Here is a 7,500-nt window from a genome sequence, read left to right as displayed (position 1 = left end):
TTCGTTCTTAAGATAGATATATCTATAAAATATATCTCCTAGCGACGTTCGAGATACACCCATAGTTCAGTAATAATCTTCGAACGCCGCTCGCAGCCACTTTGTAATTCTCAACTCCACCTCCTCTCTTCTCTCTCTCTCTTTCTCATAGTCTTATATAAAATGTTTAGAATCGTACTTCTAAAGGAACATTTCCATAATGCTGTCTTCGTGTAAAAAGACTTATTAGAATATCTTAGCGGTAAAGCACGTATACGCACCTCACGCTGAACGAACAAGCGCGTATCCCAGTGCGTCGCGCTGGACATACCGTAAGAATATTCTTTCAATCGGTAGAACATTTTCGGCAGAAGACATACTACGCAAAGATAGTACGCTCCTACCGCCTCATCGGATACTTCTGCGAAAGCAGAAGTTTTTATAGAAAGCAGACGGTTATACTCTTTTGAATGAATCGATGCTCAGTTAGTACAAGCACACACGCATCTAACAATTTTTGTTAGAATACGTACACACAGGTCACCAGCTTCCCGACTCAGGGGAACCTTGCCACGATATTTGGTCATTACGTCCAGGACAGCGACCCGCGGCGCAGCAGTGTAGAGAAAAAACCAGAACGAGAACGGAGGAACAGTCGAGAAATAGCGTAAAATACACTAAGACTCGAGGAGCGGTGACTGAATTCTCAACCGAGGCCGTAGAATAGCCACGCGCTCAACGCTGTTCCGACCGAACCGTCCGGCTCGACGTCTCTCTTATAGATACGAAAGCGCCAGCCGGAAGGCCGGCGCCGGCCGGGCTAGCGGCCGCGCGCTTACGGTGCAAAACCTCCGTAGCAACGTACCGTTCGGAAGGGACGCTGGAACTTAGTCTCGCGAACGCTCGATCACTACTATACAAAGCCAATATCCAACCATCGAAATACATTACCAGACGTTTTATTAACATAATAGAAATGCATTTTTACCAAAAAATTAATTTTTTTTTTCACCGAAAAATTGCATCAGTAAACATACTCTTTTATCGAATACGGACAAAAAATAAGTTTATAATCAATTACAATACGTTAAAATAAGTAGAAATATGCAAAAAAATATATACCTTGTAACGTTAATTAACGAAAAAATTAGAAAAATATCCCAGTCGTGTCAGTTCGACGAACGCTAATTTTTTGAAAAAATCGATAAAAATGTTTAATCCCGACGTATTTAATAGAGATAGAACGATTCCCGTAAAAAAATTTATACCTTGTAACGCTTTTTAACGAATAAACTCGAAAAAACTTTTTCGCCCTCGGAATTTTTCTAAGTCCCAACGTACCGGCTCGGAATTTTTCTATGTTCCAACGACCGGTCGTGTCGGTCCAAACGTTTTTATATCCGTCTGCCGACGATATAAACGCTTAATCCCGACGTATTTTATCGAGTTATAACGATTTCTTGAAAAATATTCGTACGTTATAACGCTTTTTAACGAATTAATCGAAAAAGAGTGTTCGGTCCGAAAATTTTCTAAGTACGAACGACCGGCCGCATAGGTCCGTTTTTAAAAATCGTTCTCGGACGGAAATAAACCATTAATCCCGACGTATTTCGTCGAGTTACGTCGATTTATGCAAAAAAATTCATACCTTGTAACGCTTTTTAACGAATAAACTCGAAAAAACTTTTTCGCCCTCGGAATTTTTCTAAGTCCCAACGTACCGGCTCGGAATTTTTCTATGTTCCAACGACCGGTCGTGTCGGTCCAAACGTTTTTATATCCGTCTGCCGACGATATAAACGCTTAATCCCGACGTATTTTATCGAGTTATAACGATTTCTTGAAAAATATTCGTACGTTATAACGCTTTTTAACGAATTAATCGAAAAAGAGTGTTCGGTCCGAAAATTTTCCAAGTACGAACGACCGGCCGCATAGGTCCGTTTTTAAAAATCGTTCTCGGACGGAAATAAACCATTAATCCCGACGTATTTCGTCGAGTTACGTCGATTTATGCAAAAAAATTCATACCTTGTAACGCTTTTTAACGAATAAACTCGAAAAAACTTTTTCGCCCTCGGAATTTTTCTAAGTCCCAACGTACCGGCTCGGAATTTTTCTATGTTCCAACGACCGGTCGTGTCGGTCCAAACGTTTTTATATCCGTCTGCCGACGATATAAACGCTTAATCCCGACGTATTTTATCGAGTTATAACGATTTCTTGAAAAATATTCGTACGTTATAACGCTTTTTAACGAATTAATCGAAAAAGAGTGTTCGGTCCGAAAATTTTCTAAGTACGAACGACCGGCCGCATAGGTCCGTTTTTAAAAATCGTTCTCGGACGGAAATAAACCATTAATCCCGACGTATTTCGTCGAGTTACGTCGATTTATGCAAAAAAATTCATACCTTGTAACGCTTTTTAACGAATAAACTCGAAAAAACTTTTTCGCCCTCGGAATTTTTCTAAGTCCCAACGTACCGGCTCGGAATTTTTCTATGTTCCAACGACCGGTCGTGTCGGTCCAAACGTTTTTATATCCGTCTGCCGACGATATAAACGCTTAATCCCGACGTATTTTATCGAGTTATAACGATTTCTTGAAAAATATTCGTACGTTATAACGCTTTTTAACGAATTAATCGAAAAAGAGTGTTCGGTCCGAAAATTTTCTAAGTACGAACGACCGGCCGCATAGGTCCGTTTTTAAAAATCGTTCTCGGACGGAAATAAACCATTAATCCCGACGTATTTCGTCGAGTTACGTCGATTTATGCAAAAAAATTCATACCTTGTAACGCTTTTTAACGAATAAACTCGAAAAAACTTTTTCGCCCTCGGAATTTTTCTAAGTCCCAACGTACCGGCTCGGAATTTTTCTATGTTCCAACGACCGGTCGTGTCGGTCCAAACGTTTTTATATCCGTCTGCCGACGATATAAACGCTTAATCCCGACGTATTTTATCGAGTTATAACGATTTCTTGAAAAATATTCGTACGTTATAACGCTTTTTAACGAATTAATCGAAAAAGAGTGTTCGGTCCGAAAATTTTCTAAGTACGAACGACCGGCCGCATAGGTCCGTTTTTAAAAATCGTTCTCGGACGGAAATAAACCATTAATCCCGACGTATTTCGTCGAGTTACGTCGATTTATGCAAAAAAATTCATACCTTGTAACGCTTTTTAACGAATAAACTCGAAAAAACTTTTTCGCCCTCGGAATTTTTCTAAGTCCCAACGTACCGGCTCGGAATTTTTCTATGTTCCAACGACCGGTCGTGTCGGTCCAAACGTTTTTATATCCGTCTGCCGACGATATAAACGCTTAATCCCGACGTATTTTATCGAGTTATAACGATTTCTTGAAAAATATTCGTACGTTATAACGCTTTTTAACGAATTAATCGAAAAAGAGTGTTCGGTCCGAAAATTTTCTAAGTACGAACGACCGGCCGCATAGGTCCGTTTTAAAAATCGTTCTCGGACGGAAATAAACCATTAATCCCGACGTATTTCGTCGAGTTACGTCGATTTATGCAAAAAAATTCATACCTTGTAACGCTTTTTAACGAATAAACTCGAAAAAACTTTTTCGCCCTCGGAATTTTTCTAAGTCCCAACGTACCGGCTCGGAATTTTTCTATGTTCCAACGACCGGTCGTGTCGGTCCAAACGTTTTTTATATCCGTCTGCCGACGATATAAACGCTTAATCCCGACGTATTTTATCGAGTTATAACGATTTCTTGAAAAATATTCGTACGTTATAACGCTTTTTAACGAATTAATCGAAAAAGAGTGTTCGGTCCGAAAATTTTCCAAGTACGAACGACCGGCCGCATAGGTCCGTTTTTAAAAATCGTTCTCGGACGGAAATAAACCATTAATCCCGACGTATTTCGTCGAGTTACGTCGATTTTATGCAAAAAAATTCATACCTTGTAACGCTTTTTAACGAATAAACTCGAAAAAACTTTTTCGCCCTCGGAATTTTTCTAAGTCCCAACGTACCGGCTCGGAATTTTTCTATGTTCCAACGACCGGTCGTGTCGGTCCAAACGTTTTTATATCCGTCTGCCGACGATATAAACGCTTAATCCCGACGTATTTTATCGAGTTATAACGATTTCTTGAAAAATATTCGTACGTTATAACGCTTTTTAACGAATTAATCGAAAAAGAGTGTTCGGTCCGAAAATTTTCCAAGTACGAACGACCGGCCGCATAGGTCCGTTTTAAAAATCGTTCTCGGACGGAAATAAACCATTAATCCCGACGTATTTCGTCGAGTTACGTCGATTTATGCAAAAAAATTCATACCTTGTAACGCTTTTTAACGAATAAACTCGAAAAAACTTTTTCGCCCTCGGAATTTTTCTAAGTCCCAACGTACCGGCTCGGAATTTTTCTATGTTCCAACGACCGGTCGTGTCGGTCCAAACGTTTTTATATCCGTCTGCCGACGATATAAACGCTTAATCCCGACGTATTTTATCGAGTTATAACGATTTCTTGAAAAATATTCGTACGTTATAACACTTTTTAACGAGTTATTTGGAGGGGATCTTTCGGCCTTTCGTAGCGGGCGAAAAAATTCTAAGTTCCAACGTCCCAGTCACGTTGGTCCGGAGGATGAAATTTTTCAAAAAAAATAAAGTGAAATCGCTACTTTCGACTAGATTTCGTCGAAACGTAACGATTTCACGCAAAATTTCGATACGTTATAACGCTTTTTAGCGAGTTATTTCGAGTTGAACTTTCGGTACTTTCGTAACGGGGCGAAAAAATTCTAAGTTCCAACGTCCCGGTCACGTTGGTCCGGAGGATGAAATTTTTTAAAAAAATAAAGTGAAATCGCTACTTTCGACTAGATTTCGTCGAAACGTAACGATTTCACGCAAAATTTCGATACGTTATAACGCTTTTTAGCGAGTTATTTCGAGTTGAACTTTCGGTACTTTCGTAACGGGGCGAAAAAATTCTAAGTTCCAACGTCCCGGTCAGGTTGGTCCGGAGACGAAATTTTTTAAAAAAATAAAGTGAAATCGCTACTTTCGACTAGATTTCGTCGAAACGTAACGATTTCACGCAAAATTTCGATACGTTATAACGCTTTTTAGCGAGTTATTTCGAGTTGAACTTTCGGTACTTTCGTAACGGGGCGAAAAAATTCTAAGTTCCAACGTCCCGGTCACGTTGGTCCGGAGGATGAAATTTTTTAAAAAAATAAAGTGAAATCGCTACTTTCGACTAGATTTCGTCGAAACGTAACGATTTCACGCAAAATTTCGATACGTTATAACGCTTTTTAGCGAGTTATTTCGAGTTGAACTTTCGGTACTTTCGTAACGGGGCGAAAAAATTCTAAGTTCCAACGTCCCGGTCACGTTGGTCCGGAGGATGAAATTTTTTAAAAAAATAAAGTGAAAATCGCTACTTTCGACTAGATTTCGTCGAAACGTAACGATTTCACGCAAAATTTCGATACGTTATAACGCTTTTTAGCGAGTTATTTCGAGTTGAACTTTCGGTACTTTCGTAACGGGGCGAAAAAATTCTAAGTTCCAACGTCCCGGTCACGTTGGTCCGGAGGATGAAATTTTTTAAAAAAATAAAGTGAAATCGCTACTTTCGACTAGATTTCGTCGATACGTAACGATTTCACTGATAATTTCGATGCGTTATAACGCTTTTTCTCGAGTTATTTCGACTCGAACGTTCGAACAGTGGCGAATATTCAAAGTCCCTGCGACGCAACGATACGCTCTTACGCGTTGCTCGCTCGCTCCGCTCGCTCGAAAAAAAAAATAGCCCAACCCAAAACCAATCCCTTTCGCGTTCGTTCTTCGATTTCATCGAAATCTTCGTTCGAACGCTCGGGATCGGTTTTGGGTTGGGCTATATTCGTCCGAGCGAGCGCAGCGAGCGAGCATTTGTCGCGATTATTTTCCTCGTTTTCGTCTCTCTCGTGAAACGGGAAAAAACGTGGAAAACGGGAAAAAACGGGAAAAAACGGGAAAAAACGCGAAGAAACGGGAAAAAACGCGAAAAAACGTTTAAAAATATTTGAAAAAGCGCGCGCGCCGCGCGCGCAAGACGAGCTGCGCAGAACGGCGTACCTTAAGAGAGTGTTACCTACTCCGGCGCATACCCGCTGATTCGGAGGTGCGCGCGCAGCGGTAGCACGAGCGGCTAAGTCCAGCGGCGTATTGCTTTTTACTGGCACGCGACAAAGTTGCAGCGGCGTATCGCTTTCTATTCGTGCGTCTCGTTGTTTGATTTAAAGGAAAAAAAAAATCGCTACGCACGACCATCGGCCGTACGTAGCGAAATTATTTTTTTTAACCGCAGGAGACAAAGTCCCAGCGGCGTATTGCTTTCTGTTTGTACGCGACTAAGTCCAGCGGCGTATTGCTTTTTACTCGCACGCGACTAAGTCCAGCGGCGTATTGCTTTATGCTCGTACGCGACTAAGTCCAGCGGCGTATTGCTTTCTGTTTGTACGCGACTAAGTCCAGCGGCGTATTGCTTTTTACTCGCACGCGACTAAGTCCAGCGGCGTATTGCTTTCTGTTTGTACGCGACTAAGTCCAGCGGCGTATTGCTTTTTACTCGCACGCGGCTAAGTCCAGCGGCGTATTGCTTTTTACTCGCACGAGACAAAGTCCCAGCGGCGTATCGCTTTCTATTCGTGCGTCTCGTTGTTTGATTTAAAGGAAAAAAAAATCGCTACGCACGACCATCGGCCGTACGTAGCGAAATTATTTTTTTTAACCGCAGGAGACAAAGTCCCAGCGGCGTATTGCTTTATGCTCGCACGCGACTAAGTCCAGCGGCGTATTGCTTTATGCTCGCACGCGACTAAGTCCAGCGGCGTATTGCTTTCTGTTTGTACGCGACTAAGTCCAGCGGCGTATTGCTTTTTACTCGCACGCGACTAAGTCCAGCGGCGTATTGCTTTATGCTCGCACGCGACTAAGTCCAGCGGCGTATTGCTTTATGCTCGCACGCGACTAAGTCCAGCGGCGTATTGCTTTATGCTCGCACGAGACAAAGTCCCAGCGGCGTATTGCTTTATGCTCGTACGCGACTAAGTCCAGCGGCGTATTGCTTTCTGTTTGTACGCGACTAAGTCCAGCGGCGTATTGCTTTTTACTCGCACGCGACTAAGTCCAGCGGCGTATTGCTTTCTGTTTGTACGCGACTAAGTCCAGCGGCGTATTGCTTTTTACTCGCACGCGACTAAGTCCAGCGGCGTATTGCTTTTTACTCGCACGAGACAAAGTCCCAGCGGCGTATCGCTTTCTATTCGTGCGTCTCGTTGTTTGATTTAAAGGAAAAAAAAATCGCTACGCACGACCATCGCGGCCGTACGTAGCGAAAAATTCCTTTTTTAACCGCACGAGACAAAGTCCCGTAGCGGCTTCTTGTATATCGCTGTTTGACTTTAAAGAAAAAAAAAAATCGCTACGTACGACCATCGTGCGCATCGATGGCCGTACGTAGCGA

Source organism: Bombus huntii, unplaced genomic scaffold (assembly GCF_024542735.1).
Source record: "Bombus huntii isolate Logan2020A unplaced genomic scaffold, iyBomHunt1.1 ctg00000306.1, whole genome shotgun sequence".
In the NCBI taxonomy this organism is placed as follows: domain Eukaryota; kingdom Metazoa; phylum Arthropoda; class Insecta; order Hymenoptera; family Apidae; genus Bombus; species Bombus huntii.
The sequence above is the reverse complement of the archived record's forward strand: the minus strand, read 5'-3'. Positions refer to the sequence as shown.